This window comes from Chlorocebus sabaeus, chromosome 22 (assembly GCF_047675955.1).
Source record: "Chlorocebus sabaeus isolate Y175 chromosome 22, mChlSab1.0.hap1, whole genome shotgun sequence".
Taxonomy (NCBI): Eukaryota; Metazoa; Chordata; class Mammalia; order Primates; family Cercopithecidae; genus Chlorocebus; species Chlorocebus sabaeus.
Window position 1 is genome coordinate 65,908,570 of NC_132925.1, and position 22,688 is coordinate 65,931,257.

Below are 22,688 nucleotides of genomic sequence, written 5' to 3' on the forward strand. Positions count from 1 at the left end.
ACCCAAAAGACAGAGGCTGCAGTGAGCCAAGATCACACCACTGCACTCCAGGCTGAACAACAGAACAAGACTCTGTCTCAAAAAGAAAAAAAAAAGTTGGAATGTTAACCCTATATAGCAAGCATCTGTGTCACATATTCTTTATTTTTTCCAACTTTTAAAAATATAAATAAATACATACATAAAATAGATCAATAAAATTTAAACCCATCTTTAAACCATTCTTAGCTTGAGGGTGTACAAAAACAGTCCAGGGACAGGTTAACCCCTATAGTAGAATATTCCACAGTCTGGATTTTGCAGATTGCAACTTCATGGTGTCATTAACATGTGTATTAGTCCATTTTCACACTGCTATAAAGCTACTACTTGAAACTAGGTAATTTATAAAAAAAAAAAAAAAAAAAAAGAGGTTGAATTGACACATAGTTCCACATGGCTGGAGAGGCCTCAGGAAACTTATAATTATGGCAGAAGGTGAAGGGGAAGCAAGGCACATCTTACACAGCAGCAGGAGAGAGAGAGTGCAGGGCAAACTGCCACTTTTAAACCATCAGATCTTGTAAGAACTCCTTCACTGTCATAAAAACAGCATGGGGAAAACTACCACCATGATCTAATCACCTCCCACTCGATCCTCCACTTGAGGATTACAATTCGAGATGAGATTGGGGTGAGGACACAGAGCCAAACCATATTAACGTGTTTCTCTATTCTTTGTGCTTTCTATACATTGTGGCTGGATCTAAAGTTTGATGAGATTCAGGATCAATTCTTTTGACAGGCTACATCATCGGTGGTGTATTCTTCCACTAAGAAGGACGTAATGTCTGGCTTTTATTCTTCCCAAATTTTGTTTTTAACATTAATGTTCTGTATAAGTACTTTGCTTTAAAGAACTCCAAAGTATTTTATGGGCACATAAAATAAATATATATAAAAATATAACAATATCAAATAAGTGGTTTCCTTATTCTTACAGTGTTTTTTGAGTGACTTCTCTGCTAGACATTGAATTAGGTATGTGGTATATTGAGATGAAAAAGCCAGAGGCTCTACCGTCAAGGAGTTGTCTTGTGGTAAGTGTTTCACTAATGCCATATACCACCACCAGTCAAATAACAAACCTGGCTTGTAGTGAACCAGGAAAGCTGCACCCAGCAAGAAGGAAATAGAAGGATAAACATAGGAAATAGAGATCAGGTTCTCTTGCTCTGGGACAAGGATACTTTGTAGAATCATGATGTGAGTTGGACTCAAGACAATGGGAAAGACTTAGAGAGATGAGGTCAATCATCTCTGTAGATTCCAATGAAGAGGAATCCTATGAGCTGCAGTACCAGTGCAGGGGAGCGTAGGATGTGTTCATGGCCAGGAAGATGAGCATCTGGGTGAAGCAAAGGGGCTGTGTAAGGGTTATCATGGGCAGACCGATCATTTTAGGCAATCCTGTTTATAAAATCTCCAGAACCCGACAATCTTTTGGTAACCATCTACTTGAGTAACAACAACAAAAACAATGACATCAAGCAAATTTTTATTATTTTATTGAGTCTTCATGCAATATCATTGATTAAGCGTTATTAGTCTCCATTTTATAGCTGAGAGAAAGGAGTTCCAAAATTCTTCATTCTCCTTCTACTCGTTTACCTAAGTTGTAAATGCCAAGGCAAGGATCTGAACTCAGGTCTGTGCTACGATTAATTTATATGGGCACAGATTTCCCTTGAAATAATACCATGTTGACCCATGAAGGATGTCTTATGTTGGGGGTTATTCAGGATTCCCCATCCCAGGAGCGGCTACCACATTCCTTCTTCAGATACTTATTTCTTCCCCTAATCATTTAGATGACTTTAAAAACATGTTTTTTTTTAAGAAAAGAACAATAGGGTAAAATAGCAAGCTTGAGAAAAGAGGAGTAAAGCAAATAAATTATCAATCTGGTCAATACAGTTGCTCTGATATAAAATCTGTCTCTAGGCACCAAGAAAAAAAGGGAAATAGAAGTAAGAAGTAAGAAGAAACTCATACTTATTGAGCCTGTCTGTGCCTGGCACTGTCCTGGCACTAATTATTTAACATAATTCAAATAATGTTAAAACATCCCTGTGAGGTAGCTGAGAGATGATAGTTGTTTTTAACTTTTATTTTAAGTCCAGGGTGTACATAGGCAGGTTTGTTATATAGGTAAGCTTGTGTCACAGGGGTTTGTTGTACAGATTATTTTATCACCCACCCAGGTATTAAGCCTAGTACCCATTAGTTACTTTTCTTGATGTTCTCCCTCCTCCCACCTTCCACCCTCTGATAGGACCCAGTGTGTGCTGTTCCCCTCTATGCGTCCCTGTGTTTTCAGAGAGATAATAGATTTTTTAAAGACAAAGTTCCTACACATAGACCAAAAGAAATTCCTCACATAGGAGGATATTGAGTTATGCAAGAGCCAATGCTACAGTATCAGCAAAAAACTTCGCAAATAGCGCACACAGGGACACCACTACCAGTTAGTACCCAAATCCCCATCCTCGGCCACCTTTGCCTGTTAATGCCCACATGTTGGCAAACTTATGTGAATGAAATGATCCCACTGTGCAATTTTAGTCTGTCCAAGATTTATATGGGTTCAGACTGAGGTGAATAGTAAAAACTAGCAAGAGCCAAGAAAACTGGTAAGCAGAAATAATAAGCAGAACAACAATAATTATAATACATGCAGACAAGCAGGTAGTCATCTGAAAAATGAAGTGGAGAGTGGAGAGTAAAATAAGGAAAAAATGCAAACCTTTATAACTTGAACTCCAAAGGCAGATTGGTAAGGCCAACTTCCCCACAGCAGACAGCCTCAAGAGAATGGATTTCTCTAGTTCAAAGTAGGATTCTGAAAGACAGTTTTCCCCATAGATATTTTTACTCAGTCTAATCAGTTTAGCCTCAGTAGCATCTGGTGGTAGGAGAACCATGGGGTATCCTGTAGAGACAGAGGAGATGATTTGATTATTCTCGTAAGAATATTCATACACAAGAATGATATGGCTAGATGTTAAAGTTGAGGTGGGAGGCCAGGCATGATGGCTCACACCTGTAATCCCAGCCCTTTGGGAGGCCGAGGCGGTTGGATCACGAGGCCAGGAGATAGAGACCACCCTGGCTAACACAGTGAAACCCTGTCTCTACTAAAAATACAAAAAATTAGCCGGGCATGGTGGCAAATGCCTGTCATCCCAGCAACTTGGAAGGCTGAGGCAGGAGAATCATATGAACCTGGGAGGTGGAGGTTGCAGTGAGCCAAGATTGCACCACTGCACTCCAGCCTGGGCAACGGAGCGAGATTCCGTCTCAAAAAAAAAAACAAAAACAAAAAAAAGTTGACGGGGGGAAGATGTCCTTTAAAATATTAGTTCAAGGTCTCTCAAATTAAAGTATTTCCCAAACAAGCTGAAAATAACATTCGTTAAATGAAATTAAATATTTGTATTGAATTTGGCCATTCCTTAAATGTTACTAAACTCAACATTTCCTGTGGTCAGACCATGCAGATCTCCTCTTATGATAAATGGTAATTGCTGAATGATTATGGGTAAATATTCCCCTGTCATTTCTTTTGAGAGGGAACCTACTAGGTTAATGTGAGCTGGGCTAAAAGTATTGATTCCAGAAATGAGTATGAAATGTTGTGATTTCCAATTATTCTAAGAAATTGGTCTTTGAAATCTTGAATTATGAAAGGATAAAGTGGCTCCAATTTAATCTGTGAAACAGGACTCTATTTAGACTCCATGGTCAAGTTTCTAGGAAGAAACTTAAGACAGGAATAATGGTTGGCATGTAATATTGTTGACTGCTGCCCTCCAGTGGCAAAACTTGATGGAGTTTTCAATCCAGTAAAATTCAAAGCGTCTTCTATTTCAATTCTCAGGCCTTTTGAACATTTGAGCCTAAACTTCTTAAGAGCCCAATAGTTGGGAATAAAACCACAAAGCCTTTAGACTGTACTTGGTTTTACATTGTATGGTCATAAAATGCTAGAGAAAAAGGTTGTTTGCCTTTAAAGTAAGACTGGAAAAAGACTGAGAGCCACAGGTGATTAAAACAATTTGGCAGGAAGATATTGGGCAAGCATTTTAGAATCTTCAGGCTGTATCCTCACCCTTTCCCTGTTGTATCAAATTCTTTTATGGTATTTCCTGTTTGGCTGGAAGGAATGACATATCCCCAAATGCGCTGGGATTGAGGAGATGCCAGTTATCCTGCCTGTTAGTATGAATGTGCCCTGAGGATACTGATGTTTTTCACATGACAAATGTCTAGCTTTGGATGTCTTAGTCACACTGTGGGTCATTTATTTTCTTTCTTATTTTAAAGTCTTTTCTTTGGGAGGTCAATACGGTGGATCACTTGAGGCTGGGAGTTCAAGACCAGCCTAGGTAACATGGTGCCCAGCTATTCAGGAGGCTGAAGCAGGAGAATGGCCTGTACCCATGAGGCGGAGGTTGCAGTGAGCTGAGACCGCGCCACTGCACTCCAGCCTGGCCAATAGTGTGACACGCTGCCTCAAATCATAATAATAATAATAAAGTCTTATCTTGACCTCCTCAGGATGCCATGTCCCTGGGTCCTCTCTGTTTCCTTTCTGATCTCCTACATTGCTTTCCCCCGCCTCCCCCCGGGGTCTTCCTTTTAGCATCCATCCATATCCTCACTTCCCTTTGGGTCTGAAAGGGAAGACAAGCCTGTCAGCCATCAAGAGAGGACCAGACCCCCTCTAAATTCTTGAGGACCTTGATATTTTAAAATATAAAGAAATGCCAAGTTCGATTTAGTGGTATATTTTGTTTCCGAAATTGGAGTCTGTTTTCCTGTTAATAATTTTGACACAAATGCAACATAATTTTCTTATTTGTAAGATGATTACAGAGTATTTTTAAAAATCTAGCTCTAAGTGTACTAAGAGAAGGGTGCTCCAGAACTAGGTCACAGATATGAAAGCATATGATGATATCATTCTCCTTCAATCCTACCAATACATCTCTCTGACAGTAAGTATGAATTTGTAGAGACAATATGATAGCATCAAAATGTGATTGTGGCTGGGCATGGTGGCTCATACCTGTAGTCCTAGCACTTTGGGAGGTGAGATGGGCAGGTCACTTGATCTCAGGAGTTTGAGACCAGTCTGGGCAACATGGCAAAACCCCATCTCTACCAAAAATATGAAAAATTAGCTGGCATGGTGGTGCATATCTGTGGTCCCAGATACTCAGGAGGCTAAGGTGGGAGGATCACTTGAGCTGGGAAGGCAGAGGTTGTAGTGAGCTGAGATCATGCCACTGCACTCCAGCCTGGGCAACAGAGTAAGACTCCATCTCAAAGAAAAAAAAAGTAATCTAGTGGGTTCATCTTCCTGCCCACTGCATGGACAAATTGATTAACTGAGACTGCAAGCATTGCAGTAAAGAGTTTAATTGACACGAGGCTGGCCACATGGAGATAGTTACCACTCAAATCAGTCTCCCTGAAGGCTTGGAGATTAGGGTTTTGCAAGCATAATGTAGTGGGCAGGTGGCTAGGGAATGGGGCATGTTGATTGGTTGGGATGAAAGCACAAGGATGTGGAAAATGGTCCTTGTGCACTGAGTCAGCCTCTGTGTGGGGACCACAGGACCAGTTGAGTCATGAGTTGCGAGACTTGGTGGAGTCAGCTGCTTGTCAGAAATGCAAAAGTCTGAAAAGACATCTCAAAAGGCCAATCATGGTTTCTACAACGGTGATGTAACCTACAGAAGAAATTAGGGAAGTCATAAATCTCCAAACGGTAGCTCGTTATCACGTAACTATACCAACATCTTAACAGAACTCAGGTCCCTCTCATAATTCTAACCTTGTGGATTTTCATTGGTTTTACAAAGGCAGTTTAGTTTGGGGAAGAGCTATTATCATTCTTGCTTTAAGGATAAACTATAAACTAAATTCCTCCCAAAGTTAGCTTGGCACATGCCCAGGAATGACTAAAGGACAGCTTAAAGGTTAGAAGCAAGATGCAGTCAATATGTCAGATTTCTCTTCCTGTCATAATTTTGCAAAGGTACTTTCAAAAAGTATAAAATTATATATCAATAGTCTAAGCCCTTCCTGAATGTGAACTGTGGCCCAAAGGGTGGCTCAACCTTCTCTGGGAGAGGGAGTAAGAAGTAGGTATATCTATGCGACTAAACAAGGAAGCCAGTTTGGGCACAGAAATGCGTCAGTATTGAGGAAAGTATTTCAATTAGGACAGATAGTTAGAAGTCTCTTAGTAATATCCAACCACAGAACCCACAGTTAATTCAGATTCGAAGCACACAAATTTTAACTGCACAAAAAGAATGCGAGTCTCCTCACCCCTGTATCACAGATTTGGGGAGAGCGTGTATCATTACAGTGAAAATAATCACCTGGGACTGGAGCTGATGGTTAAGGACCTTTGTTTTTAGATTCTCACATCCACTACAGATAGTTTATATTCTAATGATTTTATCAACTCTTACTAATATTTTATACCATCTAAAGGAAATAGGAAAAGCTAATTATAGCTTACCTTCATTTTCCTTGTCATCATAGTTAAACTACTCCAGTCTGTGTTTGCAGATTGACACAGGCAGTTAAGCAGACTTTTGAGTGTGAATCAGAACAACTGTTTTAGGAAGTAGCGTTACTATTCTCTGTACCAGTTATCTCCCTTCCTTCTCAGCACCCTCTGAGAAAGCATGGGGGTCATTCTCACTCAGCCTCGGTCACACAGCTGCCTAGAAGATGTGAGTTTCTTGACTCCCAGTCTCATTCTCTTTCCATTTTGCCAACTTGAGAGTTCAATAAAATGACTTTCGCATTGCTAAAATGTTATACAGAATCCCTCTCCATTGCTGAAATATTTTAACTAGAATCTACCCCTTCATGGATTTTCTTGCTAAGTAATGCTTGAAGAGAAATGTTCAAAATCAGTACTCCAACACTAAGGAATCAAGACAGAAAAGCAATGGTACAGTTCAGAAAGACCAAAGTTTGGGGAGGTCATTATGGAAATTTATTTCATTTTGAAAGAATACAGGCAAATGCTTGTATTTGGGGTGTGAACTAATTGGTGATGTGCATATAGTGGCATAATTTCACATCTCCTTCTATTCAGTCAGTGATTCTTAGCCTGTTTTGGATCACAGACACCTTTGATGAGCTATAGAAAGCCATAGGCCCTTTCCTCCCCACTTCACCCCTGACACAAATCACACAGGCACTAAAGGTTGTATTCAGTTTCAGGGGATTCACTGACCTAGTTTTAGAATGCTTATTCTAGATACGTGGCTCCCGACTGGACAGTGTTTCCCTTGAGGGACATTTAGAATGTCTGAAATACTTTTGGTCTTCACAACTGGGAAGGCACTACTCACATCAAGTAGACAGGTGTCAAGGACATCTGCTAAATAGCCTATCATGAATTGTGCTGCCCCTACAACCAAATACGTTTTTGTTCATAGTCTCTAAAGTGCCAAGGTTGAAACACCTGCTACGGATCTGCACTGCCCAATACAGTAGCTAGGAGCTACATAAAGCTCTTGAAATTGTGGCTAGACTAAATTGAGATGTACTAGAAGTACAAAATACATACCAGATTTCAAAACCTTCATACAAACCTGTAAGACATTGTGTTAATGTTTTGTATTGACGACATGTTGAAATAATATTTCAAATTTACTTGGTTAAATAAAATGTATTAACATAAAGTTCATCTGTTTCTTTACACTTTTTGTAATGTGGCCACCAGAAAATTTAAAATTGCTTATTTGTCCACAGCTGCGGATCACATTACATTTCATTGGATAGACATGCTCTCGATGCTTTATAAAATTGAACTATCGAAAACTAATTAAGATTCTGATTCTAAAGCGAGGGTCAGAAAACTAAAGCTAAAGTTCGTCCACTAGCTGTTTTTGTAAGTAAAGTTTTATTGGCACACAGTCACACACATTTGTTTGCCTATTGTTAATGGCTGCTCTCACAACAGCAGAGCTGAGTAGTTGTGGCAAATACTATGTGGCCAGAAAACCCTAAAATATTTATGATCTGGCTTTTTACAGAAAACATTTGCCAATCCCGGATCCAAGGTCACGTCCACTGCAGGAGCGGGATAAAACCTTTGTCATCCTGACAGTAGTAATATTTTCATATTTAAAGTAAGCAAATTTGGGACATTCGAAGAAGAGCTGGCTGAAAGGATGGAAGGCAGGTGTAACAGAACACACTAATTGGCTATGCTGTCCTCATATGATTGTATTTTATGTTGCTATTCAACAGGAATATGACTCTCTATGATGGAGAATAGAAAAGATAGTATCTCCTGTTAGAAATGGGTCATTGAGGCCGAGCATGGTGGCTCACGCCTGTAATCCCAGCACTCTGGAAGGCCGAGGCGGGCAGATCATCTGAGGTCAGAAGTTCAAGACCAGCCTGGCCAACATGATGAAAACCTACCTTTACTAAAAATACAAAAATTAGTTGGGTGTGGTGTGGCGCACCTGTAGTCCCAGCTACTCAGGAGGCCGGGGCTGTAGAATCGCTTGAACTTGAGAGGCAGGGGTTGCAGTGAGTCAAGATCACACCACTGCACTCCAGCCTGGGTGACAGAGAGACTCCGTCTCAAAAAAAAAAAAAAAAAAAAAAGAAGGAAGGAAGGAGGGAGGGAAAGAGGGAGAGAGAGAGAGAAAGAAGGAAGGAAGGAAGGAGGGAGGGAGGGAGCGAAAGAAGGATGGAAGGAAGGAAGGAAGGAAGGGAGGGAGGAAAGAAAGAAGAGAGAGAGAGAGAGAGAGAAAGGAGTCGTTGATTCAGCCAACAAGTATTTATTGAGCACCTAACATCTGCTAGGCACTGTTCTTAGAGGTGGAAATACAATGGTGAACAAAAATAAAGTCCCAGCACTCCTGGGGCTTATAGTCTACTGTGACAGAACACGTGTCTGAGATAGGTGAAATATTGATAATGTCAAGTATATCAAGAAGAATACTTGAGTATGTCAAGCGGTGATAAGTGCAAAGAAACACAGAACAAGTTAATAGAATAAAGAGCCTTGGGGTGGAGGTGATACAATTTAATTCGGAATGCTATGGTCATGGAAGGCTTCTCTGAGCAAGCACATTGGATGTTGTGGAAAATACAATTGTAAGCCTTCCCTGAGGACAATCTGATAATACGTGTCTAAATCTTAAGTGTGACCCAGTAATTCTACCTAGTTATTTAACACAAGCAATTATGGGAACTAGTATGCCAGAATGTTCCCTGGAGCATTTCCACCATAATTTTTTTTAAAAAAGGAAACTACTTAAATATTCAGCTACATTATTAATATAAACAATGTACATGGAGGATCACCTAAGCCCGGGAGGTCAAGGCTGCAGTAAGCCTTGACCACACCATTGTACTCCAGCCTGGGTGACAGAACAAGACCCTGTTGAAACTGCCTTTGCAAAAGTATGACTGAGACGGTGAAAGAGATCTAACTGACTCCACCTTGCTTCTAACCTCTAAGCTATCTATTCATTCCTGGGCACAGGCTGAACTAACTTTGGGAGAAACTTAGTTTTTAGTTCATAGTTTAAACAAAGATGGTAACAGCCCTTTCCCAAAGTGTATCTCCTTGCCTGGGCACTAGACTAACATTAGCCACAGGATTCGAAATTATGGTTTAGGAGTCATGCAGCTGGAGGCTGCAAGATTCTGACTCTCCCTCAGCTGCTCTTAAGATCAGTGCTTGAGATATTTTGCAGATCCTGCACTTGACAGATCAGCTGGAACCACCCAGATTGGTAAACTGGCTTATCTGATCTCGTGGCCCCCACCCAGAAACTGACTCAGCACAAGAAGACAGCTTCGACTCCTTGACTTCATCCCTGAGCAATCAGCACTCCTGGCTCACTGGCTTCCCCCTACGCACCAAGTTGTCCTTAAAAACTCTGCTCCCCAGTGCTCCAGAGACTGATTTGAGTAACAATAAAACTCCAGTCTCTGCGTGAATTACTTTCTCTATTGCAATTCCCCTGTCCTGGTGGATCAGTTCTGTCTAGGCAGTGGGCAAGGTAAACCCCTTGGGTGGTTACACTGTCTAAAAAATAAATAAATAAATAAAAATACGAATAAAAGAGAAAGAAGACCAAATTTGTCAAATATGCACATAAAAATTCCCTTTAATGTTAATCCTAAGTATGATAATATTCCATTGAACCATCAGGAACTGACAATGAGGAGTAAGAGAATTAACTTAATGAACACAATGAATTGTCTTTTTAAGCAAATCTAGTAGATTCTGGACACTGTTCTCTTATCTACCAGAGAATTAACGTCAGTCCAGTTAATTCCTTATCATGCAGCCATGTTAAAAGGCCCAGGATGTCAATGAACCAATGGGAAACTCCAGAGAAAGCAGACAACACCCACCAATTGCAGCTGGCAGTTAGAGATACTACACTAACCAAGACAACTCAAAGTTTCTAGAGCTTCTCAAAGTTCAGTCATGGGACCTCTACAGAAGCATCATTTGATAATGGTGATGGTTAGGGAGAGGGAGGAGAAGATGTGTGTTTAAAATGTGGAGTCAGCCAGGTGTGGCGACTCATGCCCATCATCCCAGCACTTTGGGAGGCCGAGGCGGGCGGATCGCCTTAGATCGGGAGTTCAAGACCAGCCTGACCAACATGGAGAAACCTCATCTCTATTAAAAATACAAAATTAGCCAGGCGTGGTGGCGCATGCCTGTAATCCCAGCTACTCTGGAGGATGAAGAAGGAGAATCACTTGAACTCGGGATTCAGAGGTTGCAGTGAGCCGAGATCGCACCATTGCTCTCCAGCCTGGGCAACAAGAGCAAAACTCCATCTCAAAAGAAAAAAAAAAAGAGTGTTGGGTCCCACCCACATTACCCGGGTGGGGTCCATATTTTGCACGTTTCAAAGGTTCTTTGACTAATTCTTATGCAGACCAATCTCTTTAAGCTTACAGCTGCTTACATTGGGCAGAGAAAAGGAAAACGTCTTCTGACTATCTAGAGGGATGCTATTTTTGATCAGAGTCCTTGAAGAAAGAAAAGACAAATTGGGACTTGCCTAATTATCAGTAAATTATAGGAGGAAGGCCTCTTGCTTGTGTATGGATAAGTCTCAGTTCTCCCTACAGGACATTGTAAGCAAGAGTCCTTTGGTCTACTTTTGAATATTGCTGATACGTTTTGTCTGAGAGCTGACACCAACCTAATTTCCTGCCCCTGGTGAAACAATTCTGGGACCAGGCATATTTTCTCATGTGTATATTAAACAATATTGAGAACAAGCAAAAATAAATAGCTGCCTGTTTCTGGAAGAAAATACTTATTCCTGAAAGCTAGGACTGCCTACAAATTAAAATAGTTTACTTATCAAGATGCATGACTTGCTCATTAAGACTTATTCAAAGTCAGGTGCTATGGCTTACACCTGTAGTCCCAGCTACTCGGGAGGCTAAGGCAGGAGGATCGATTCAGCCCAAGAGTTTGAGGACAGCCTGGGCAACATAGCAAGACCCTATCTCTTAAATAAATAAGTAAATTTTAAAAAAAGACTCAATTCAAAACCTTCTTCTTTCTGAGTCCTCCAATGAAAGCTAATATGTCATAAAATGCCCAATCCCAACCATTCCCTACCTCGCAAGACTCAGCTTAAAAGCATTCAAACCCTCCATCTCTTCCCTGTCTTTCCTGTTTTAAAACACTACAAAGAATCTGCCATGTTGGGAGTTTCCCTTATGGCAACGGGCCTACTACACATGGTTTGGCTTAATCAGTAGCCTATTCTGATGGCCCTTGAGATTTTGAAGGTCCAGATCTCATCATTTTAGTTGATGTAGGTTGGCATACTTCAGTCTCCCTGAGGTGCCCGCTGTATATAATTCTTAAAATTCTGTTTTCAAGCTTCACTGTGTCCCTTTCAAGAAGACTTTTAACTTCTCTTATTCCCAGCTAAGGCTCTTGGCAAACATCCCCAGCTAAGCTTCTATGTATCAAAGTATCCAAATAAGGCCAGGCGCGGTGGCTCGCTCCTGTAATCCCAGCACTTTGGGAGGCCAAGACGGGCAGATCATCTGAGGTCAGGAGGTCAAGACCAGCCTGGCCAACATAGTGAAACCCCATGTCTGCTAAAAATACAAAAAGTAGCCGGGCGTGATGGGATGCGACTGTAATCCCAGCTACTTGGGAGGCTGAGGCAGGAGAACTGCTTGAACTTGGGGGGCGGAGGTTGCAGTGAGCAAGATCACGCCACTGCACTCCAGCCTGGCGAAAGGGCAAGACTCTGCCTCAAAAAAAAAAAAGTATCCAAATAAAAAGCTGAAAAAAAAGGAAAGAAAGAAAGAAACCAGATCTGTTGAAGTTCCTCTAAGAGTCTCTTCTAGTTTAACTTCTAGAGATGCTTGTGAGCAGGGGCAGCTGAGTTCTACCTTCTGTTAACTTTTGTAGTGCCACAGCTGTGTTACTGATGCTTAGGAATCAAGAGTATAAGCCCCAAGCTTAGTGGCGAAGACAGACGAACATAAGAGAAGTCATCCTAGCCTTTCGGGAGGCCGAGGTGGGTGAAGGCTTGAGCTCAGGAGATTGAGACCAGCCTGGGCAACATAGCGAGACCCCATCTCTACAAAAACACAAAAATTAGCTGGGCATGGTGGTGCAAGCCTGTAGTCCCAGCTACTCTGGAGGCTGAGGTGGGAAGATCACTTCAACTCAGAAGGTTGAGGTTGCAGAGAGCTGAGATTGCACCATGGCACTCTAGCCTGGTGCCAGAGTAAGACCCTGTCTCAAAATAAATAAATAAAATAAAGCAGCAAAAAAAGAAAAAAAGAAAAAAAAATTGCACAAATTAAGAGCTTGGGCTTTAAGTCAGACATATCATAATAAATATTTGTGTCTCCCCTTTTCTGCCTATGAGATCTTTGGCATCTCAATGTTCCCAAACATCAATGTATTCAACTTTAAAATGGAGGAAAAATTGTACAGTAGAGAGGATTACATGATAAAGCTTAAACACAAGCTCTAGAAATGGTAGCTATTATTTTATTTTTATAAACCATACCTGAAAGCTCTCAGATGAAATTTGAATGCTATAACTTCAGATTTACATTTTAAATATTGGTTCTGTCTCTTATTAGCCTTGTGTCCTTGGGTAATTGATCTCTTTAAGTCTTTGTTTTCTCATCTACAAATCTGAAAACACTACTATCCCCTTACTATGGTCTGAAAGTTTGTGTCCCTGCCCCCATCAAATTCACATGTTGAAACCTAATCATTATTCAGAGGAGGGACATCTGTTTTTTGTTTTTTAAGGAAAAGAAAAGAAACCTAATCATTGATGTGATGGTATTACGAGGTAGGCCTGTGGGATGCAATTAGATCAGGAGTGGGATTAGCACCCTTTAAAGGAGGCCCCAAAGAGCTGCCTGACACTTTCTACTATATGAGGACATAGTAAGAGGGTGCCCTCTATGAGGCAGGAAGTGGGCCCCCACCAGACACCAAATCTGCTGATATCTTGATCTAGGACTTCCCAGACACCAGAATGGTTGGAAATAGGTTTCTCTTGTTTATAGCCACCTAGTTTATAGTAATTTGTTAGAGCAGTCCAAATGGACTAAGATATCTCTCAATAATAAACAATGTATTTAAAACACTTAGCACATTGATCCATTCAATCAACTTATATTGAAAACACAGACTCTAGAGTCAGACTACTTATATATAAAATTCCTGTTTACTCTCACGTACCTTGTTCAAGGTCTCTGATATACATCAGTTTGAACTCCAGCCCGATTTTCAAAGAACAAAGAAACTCCTACGGTTCTAAGTCTTTGGCTTTTATCTGTGAATCACAGCTACCTTATTAGGTTTCTCTCCCTTTGTCCTCCTTCTTTTTCCTTTTTTTTCTATGCTTCTGCATGCATGTTTTAATGAGAGATTTTTTTTAAAGAGACTTATCCACAAAGTAGTCAAGAAAGAGAATTTTAGGACCAGTGATCTGATACCTCTTCCATCACTGAAAATTATAAAATTGGAAGTATGTTAGGAAGAAAATATTTCCACAGTCTGTTAAGATATTCAAAAGCTTTTCACTAGAACAAGTTTGCATTATTTAATTTCTCCAGTAGCAGGCAAGAAAAATATCAAGAGTCTGCCTTTGGGGAGATGCCATTTCATGAGCAATGAAGCAGTAATGAATGGTAAAGATGGAATATCAAGGAATCATTTTCGAGAGGGAAATGCAGCTCTAAAGCTATTCGGTTCAAGAGACTGACATAGGATGTCCTTACTTTCAACTCTATTATTTCCAAACACCTGTCTTTCCACGCATATTCATTTAGTGACTACACCAGGTAGTGTAGTATTGAAAAGAAATTACAGGCCATTCACAATGATTCATGCCTGTAATCCTAGCACTTTGGGAAGCCAAGGCAGGCGGATCACCTAAGGTCAGGAGTTCAAGACCAGCCTGGCCAACATGGCAAAACCTCGTCTCTACTACAAATACAAAAATTAGCCAGGCATAGTGGCGGGTGTCTGTAATCCCAGGTACTTGGGAGGCTGAGGCAGGAGAATCGCTTGAACCTGGGGGTAGAGGTTGCAGTGAGCCAAGATCATGCCACTTCACTTCAGCATGGGTGAAAATGAGAAACTCCATCAGGAAGGAAGGAAGGAAGGAAGGAAGGAAGGAAGGAAGGAAGAAAGGAAGAAAGGAAGGAAGGAAGGAAGGAAGGAAGGAAGGAAGGAAGGAAGGGAGGGAGGGAGGGAGGGAGGGAGGGAGGAAGAAAGGAAGGAGGGAAGGAGAAAGGAGGAAGGGAGAGAGGGAGAGAGAAAGAGAGAGAGAGAGAGAGAGAAAGAAAGAAAGAAAGAAAGAAAGAAAGAAAGAAAGAAAGAAAGAAAGAAAGAAAAGAAAAGAAAAGAAAGAAAGAAAAGAAAGAAAGAAAGAAAGAAAGAAAGAGAGATTATAGCAAGTGCATTGAAGTTGTGTCTAGAAGGTAAGCACAATGAGACAGCCCAGGAACCTGAGGCTAGCATCAATATTGAGTATGTTGGGACAATGACAGTAAAAAGGAACTGAAGGGAAATTATACACAGAACTTACTTCAGACCACCTCAGTCAGATGGAGGACAAGGATAATGTCCTATTACAAATTTGCAAAATTAACTTAAAGGCATGATTCAGTAGAGATGTGAGGTTTCACCTATTCAAGTACATGATGTGAATTCGCATCTGATCCTGAAGTCCTTGCTTTTAACCACTACGCCAGTGTCCCCTTTAAAATATTTTGTATGACTGAACAACAAAAAATCATTGATAAAGTCCCTTCTAATCACACTTTGGTATCTTTTCTTCTCCTTCTCTCCTTCAGCCTTCTCTGAAGGCTTCCCAGATTCATAAGTCTGTTTTAGCTTCCTGCCTTTGTTCTCCCATAGCAGCCAGTTCCTCTTCTAAAATGACTCCAATCATTTCATATCATTGCTGCCTTGTCTGTCTCTCATAATAGGATACAGGTTTCTTAAGACCAAGGACCACCTCTTGTTCTGTGTAATCTCCCCCATGCCTGCCATATTATGAATGCTCAATAAGTGACTGTTGAACATGAGGATGGATGGGCCAATGGGTGGATACATCTGTAAATGATTAACACACTGAGGGAAGGCACCACATAACTGTTTACCCAAGAGATGTCTACGATTATTAACATAAAGGTAAACAGTAGTCAAATTGGCTACTGTTTGTCAACTTAGATGTCAGTTATTGATTGAATTGGAATTTGTATTCCAAGGTATAATGGTAAGTTTAGTCTCAGCAAGGAGGCGGTAATTTGATGGTTACTGCTCCATTCTGTCATCTCCAGAGCCAGGCTCCCTGCCTCATAACCGCAGCTCTACTGTCATCCCCATGCACATGTGTGGGGATGAGTACATACAACTTTAACTCAAAGTGGCTACTGTTCAACTTTCTCCCTGTGATCTAGCCTCAGGCAAGGAAGCAGCTAGAGCTCCTCTGCTGCTCCTTTACAACTCTTTACACCATGCTAATGGGGAACAAGGCAAGTTATAAAACACCATTCACTGTAGGACCCTGCTTGAGTTAAAAAAAGAAAGTAACTTACATGTGTGTAGAAAAGATAGAAAGGGCATGCCCACATGATAATGATGGGTATTTCTGGAAGTAGACGACAGATGGAGAATTTTCTGGCTTTTTATCCCTATTTCCTAATCTTTCCTATAACTATACTAGATTTCTGATAAAATAAAAACAACACTTAAACAATAGCAATTCTGAATTCACAGCAACAATTGTGATGACTATTGCTTTAACATTCAATATATACTGCCTTTCCAATTCACAGTAAGTTCCTTGGAATCCGGTCATGTGATGCCCTGAAGTGTCAACTTCTTACCTTTAGCAAAGGGCTCTGCAGAGTAGGGTCTAGATAGCAAATAAATGAACTCTTTGTTTCTGTTTCTAATTCAAAAACTCAGGCTTAGGAATTTTTCAGATTCTCCTCTAAAATATTGTGAAAGTCTTAAGGATATTTGTACATTTGGGGATTGTCAGTCCTTGGAATAATGTTGGCTTGAGGTCAGAAAGAAGAGAAAGTAAATGCCGAGTCATTTATGCAAAAATATGCATTGATTCTGACCAGCTTTTAATGGTAACCCTTTTTCATCTTTCTTCCTCATTTTTTGTAAATACATTATTTTCCATTGCAAAGCAGACCTGTCTTCATGGTGTCTTTGTGCATAGGCTGAGAATCCAGGGAGAGCCAAGGAGGCCAATGTTTAATTTTAAATTATTCCATCTCTTCTGAAAATGTCAATTGTGCATGGCCACAGCAAGACTGACAGGGTCTTACTCAGAATGCATTTCATTAGGACTGTCATTTTTCCTGGGCTTCCAGCAGACCTGGTGAAGAGCTGACCTCAGACCTCAAGCAGGGTCAACTTCAATCATAAATACCAAAGATGGGTACAGTACAGGCAAATTATCACGGGGCTGGATCTTGATCTGTGCCTCAAGAATTAGGGCTATGTATATATCTTCCAAATGGAATCAAGAGAGACTTTTCACACAATATGGAAAGAAACTTCCAGGAGAGAAGGGAACAAAGAGTTAACAGCATAAGCTTTGCCATCGCGTAAACTTTAATTCGTGCTACGCTCCACTGGACCACTGTGGGTCAATGTCTCTTAACCTCACTTTCCTCATCTGTAAAATGTGGATATTGGTTATTCCACAAATTCCCTAAGAGGTTTAAAACAGATGACATGTGTGTTTCACTTAGCAAACTGGGAGTGCCCAAAAGACATTTTTATTAACATGAGCAGTTGTGGCACAGCAAACTTTTTCTAGATTTAATGCTTCGATGTTCTCCTGTAATTACTCTAGGCAAGGAAGAAAATACATGTGCAATAGTTGAAGAAAAATGCCAAAACACCATAATGAGAGAGAGGCTCTGGGTCCAATCTCTATTTTGCCACTAACTACATCATCATGGACAGTTGTGTAATTTCTGGTTCTCAGGTCCTTCATTGGTGAAATAAATAAGTTGACCTGAATTTAGGATTGCAAACTGGCCGACTACCGATGTGGTTTATTTGGAAATTGGAGAGATTCCCCCCAAAATTGAGAAATTTCTCTAAAATACCTATATGCCTGGTTTCTAACAAAACTCAGGAGAGCATTTCCATATGGCTATAATTGAGCAGCAGAAAGTTTTTAAACAGGGCATCTACTCTCCAGTTCACCACAGTCTCCAAAAGGTCTTATATGAAGATCACCTAATTAATTTGCATTAATTTCCTGCTCCCTGTAACCATTTAGGTTTGCAACCCATGGATGAGACCAGTGGTTCTTAACTTGGGTGCATGTTAGCATCACGGGACCACTATTTAAAAAATAATAGTGCTGCAGTCTCCCCTAGACCAATTAAATCAGAATTGTCAGTAGAGTCTGGACATCTGTATTTTTCAAAACCTGTATTGTTAAACAGCCCTTCTGGCATTTGAAATTCACAACCAGGATTAAGAACTGCTAGACAAGGTGTTCTCTATGATTGTGTCAATGAGACAGTATCTTGATTTCAAAATCATTCATTTTTATACCACTCTAGCCTACATGTATAGACAACTATTATATGAAAATTGTAATATATGTTCAAAATATAACTACTATTCATTAAAACATGATGAAACACAGCAGATGAGAACCTAATTCCTTCTGTGTCTTCCCTTTAATAGCCACAAGAACTTGGAGATGAATTTTTTGCTTATCTCCAAAATCATTTTATTTTTTTAAAAATATACAATCTTTGTCACTTTTATGTTTTCTTTTTTGCATCTTATTAGTTGCCAGTTCCTATATGAAGCTTTAAAACTTTTTCTAGATTTAATCCTTCGACGTTCTCCTGTAATTACTCTAGGCAAGGAAGAAAATACATGCTATTACTCACATGCCCCATATTGCAAAGTAACATTAAAAGTAGCCATTAATTTCTTTAGAGAGGGACACCATCTCCAAGTTCCAAAATATTTTCTTTACCTTCCTTTTTCCTTTTGGTTCCTCTGAATATTTAGAGATCCCTCTAATACATTTTCTCATCTAATTACAACTTTTAGAAAGTTTATTTTAATGCTCTTAAACTTTTAATTAAGAAAAGGAACATGTCTGATTTTATTACTTGAATTCACTTAGAGTTGAATTTTTCATTTCTATGCACTGTGCTCTCTACAGAGTTTGGAGCAAAAAGTTCAAAAGCAAAATTAAGGTTGATGTAAAGCAGTGATTTTCAATCCAGGGAGATGTTGCCCCCCAGGGGGCATTAAGCAATGACTAGAGATATTTTTGGTTGTCATGATTGGGTGTTGATGCTGCTGGCAACTAATGGATAGAAAATAGAAATGGGGTTAAACATCCTGCAATGCACAGGACCCCACAACAAAGGGTAGGCTGGCCCAAAATAATAACGATGCCTAAGCTGAGAAACCTGATATAAACCTTTTTTTTTTTTTTTTTTTCACTTTGCTCCACATGAGTAAATAAGTTGTGGGTTTTCAATCCCTGACCATGGAAAAATCATTAAGAATATGCCTTCAGTTTAAAAACGTGAACTGTTATTCCACCCCCCTTCAAAGGACTTTGTGCTCTGAAATGAAGATATATGTGCACATTCTGGCCAATTAGTCTGTGGCTTATTTAAGAACAGGAAGAGGACAAGGTGTAGCAAGGACTCAGGAAAGGAGACAACCAAAAAAAAGTATTTCATTATATTTATGCTAATTCTTCATGCTTTACATCTTCATAAACATGGGAAATTCGTGCGGAGAATGATAGCTCTTTCATGGGAAATGAGAACTTGCTGGTATTAATCAACTGGCATAATTACAAACTGGCATGGGGGATCTGTGCATTATACTGTTTAAAACAATGCGTTATCCACAAAGAGTGACCAGAGGTCTGCTCAAAAGACATATGGTCAATGTCTAAGACTTGAATCCTCTGGCTTTTAAGATGATGCTGTGTTGAAACGCATATTCTTGAATTAGGAGTTCTCACGGACCACAATTATACAAGATTCATGAACTTGTTTTTAAGATGGCTTTTGAAATGTGACTAGGATAAGATGAAAAACACCCTATAACAGACTTTTCTTTTTCTTTTTTTTTTTGTAGAGACATGGTCTCACTCTGTCACCCAGGCTGGAGTCCAGTGGCACGACCTTGGTGCTCACTGCAGCCTAAGCCTCCTGGGCTCAAGCGATTCTCCTATCTCAGCCTCCAGAATGGGACTTCAGGCATTCGCCACCATTCCCGAATAATTTTTGTATCTTTTTGTAGAGATGGGGGGGGGGGTCTCACTTTGTTGCCCAGGCTGGCCTTGAACTCCTGGGCTAAAGCAATCCTCCCACCTTGGCCTCCAAGAGTGCTTGCAGGTGTGAGCCACCACACATGACCCCAAAACACTCAATAACAGGTTTCCTTTGGTCAGAACTGCTAAATTTATTTGGTAAAGGGTTCTTCTTGTCTCTAGTTCTACCTGGCCATTTTACGAAGCTCAGTGAATACATCAGGAGTACAAACTACAAACTAGAGAGAGCATGTTCCAGATAACGGTTAAAAGAGATAAGACAGGTAAGACACGTCATGGGACCAAACCAAAGAAAACACACCTTTAGGCTGGGTCTAGCCCACAGGCCACTAGCTTGAAACTGATAGACAAATAAGCTCTAAAGTGATTTTTAGCAAGAAAACTCACCGCTGCTAAGCATACCTTTTAAATATGGTTATTTCCCTTATTGTGCCATTTCCCTGCTCAAAAGTCTACAGTTGTTCCTTGCTGCCCCTCAAATTAAATCCAAGCTTCTAAAAATGCAGAGCTCTACAATCTGGTCCAAGCCTCCCTTTACCCCCTAATTTCACAGCATCTCCTGACATTCATTCTAGCTTTCAGCCCCAGAAGATTTCACGTTGCCTCAACAAAAACGTCACCTTCCTATCATACTTCCCTTCCTGGAGTCTTTCTTTGCTCAATCACTATCTCAAAGCAGACTGTTCTCTCCTACCCTGTCTTGTCCAAAACCCATCATGCTCCATTCTCAAATGTCTTCCTTTTCAAGTCCTTCCTAATTCCCCCAGAGAGAAGATGACTATTATTCTTAACACTTGAATACACCTCTGGCCACAATCTACCTGACAGGGTGAAGTAAATAAGAATTTAGTCCTGGGCATCAGCTTTACCATTCACTAGCTCTTAACTCAGGGCAATTTATTTAACCTATTAAACCTCAGCTCCCTCACCTCGTTAATGAGCATGTCACCCAGGTGTGAGTTGTAACCCTTGTTCACAGCAGGTGACTGCTTAATCTCTCCTTCAGCTGTGCTTCCTTCACAAGCTGGTTTCTATAAGAAATCTGGTTATACCATGCATTGTAGAAGCTCATGCTTTTTAGTAAACACCTCTTTTACTTAAACAAGTATTTATATCATCTTCAAATTCTTCCCTCTACCTAGGCTTTCTTCTCCCACCCCACCTCCTCAGCACTTCAACCACTCCCCCACTTCTGATTTTTTTCTCTCTTGGCCTCTTGAGACATTGTAGATGTCTCCACTTTAATTATGCAGAAAATGTCACTCTGTCTGTGATCCTACATTCATGCTTACAATCCTGAAGTCATCTTCCATCTTCATAAAACAAGGAAATTCTTGGCTTCTTAGAAAGTGCTGGGGTTGCAGTGCTATTTACAATAGCAAAGGCATGCAATCAATCTAAATGTCCATCAATGATGGATAGAATAAAGAAAATGTGGTACCTATACACCATGGAATATGAGGCAGCCATAAAAAAGAACAAGATCATATCCTTTGCAGGGACATAGATGGAGCTGGAGGTCAATATCCTCAGAACACTAACACAGGAAAAGAAAGCCAAATACCACATGTTCTCACTTATAAGTGGGAGCTAAATGATGAGAGCTCACGAACACATTGAGGGTAACAACACACACCGGGGCCTTTTGGAGGGTGAAGGGTGGGAGGAGGGAGAGGATCAGGAAAAATAACTAGACTTAATACTTGGGTGATGAAGTAATCTGTACAACAAACCCCCGTGACACAAGTTTACCTGTCAAAAACCTGCATGTGAACCCCTGAACTTAAAAGTTAAAAAGAAAAGTAATGGAGATATTAACAAATGTTTTCTACTAACAATAGTAGTCCCCATCTTATGGTATTGTCATACAGAGATGTAATCCATATTTATAGTGTTTAGCATAGATCCAGCACATAGTTAAGTGCTCAGATCATAGGGTATTGTGATTACAGTTCATCTTGTTTCGTTTGTCTTGTGAGATTATGGACACGTTAAGGGGAAGACCTTTATTTTATTCATCTTTCAATAAATAGCACAAAATTCTGTTCTCTGCCTTGGCTCCACATCAGTCACCTAGAGACTTTGAGCAAACGCTCAGGTCCCCATTCTACATCAAGCACATCAGAATGCCTCAAGTGGGGCCTGTGTATCAATGTTTTCCAGGTAACTTTACTGTGTACCCTGGTTTGCAACAACCATTTAACCTATTACCTCACATGCAGCCATAATAACTGCTACTGCAGGTCACACTCTTCTTACAGGATAAACCTTATGCTAAGCGCTTTTTTCCCTGGATTACCTCATGGCAGTAGTTGCTAAAGATCCCAGGTAATTCCAATATACAGCTGAGTTTGAGAACCAGTTCCTTATTAAACTCCCACTACCGCCTCTTGCAGTAGAGTGTGTTGTTATCCACGTCTTGCAGTGGAAACTGAGGTTTAGGGAGCTTAAGCAATGTGCTGAAGTCCTTCAGGCAGCAAGTCAAGGGTGAAGATGAAATTCTGACTTCATTCACAGGTCTTTCCAGGCTTTCTTAGGAGGAAACAAGTAAGTGTTGCTAGGTTGAGTTTTCTTGCCCTTAGCCTCACAGCAGTTGTTGCTAAGTGGGAGAAATGTTCTTGTGATGCTCCATTTTCTCTTCCCTGTCATGACCCGGGTCATGTTTTTCACTAGCTGTTCATATTGGTACCGCATTTCTACCCTCTCCATGATGCTTCTTAGCCAAAGAGATTTAAAAGCCCCGATATGTTATTC

At 40.4% G+C, this 22,688-nt stretch overlaps 1 long non-coding RNA gene across 1 annotated transcript in view; it reads right to left on the reverse strand.

Annotated features, from left to right (window-relative positions):
* Positions 1-22,688, reverse strand: part of LOC119625872 (uncharacterized) — a 72,132-nt gene that overhangs the window by 7,295 nt on the left and 42,149 nt on the right. Inside the window, exon 3 of the long non-coding RNA XR_005242071.2 lies at positions 2,786-2,971. This is a non-coding gene — a long non-coding RNA (uncharacterized lncRNA). The remainder of the gene's footprint in view (positions 1-2,785; positions 2,972-22,688) is intronic.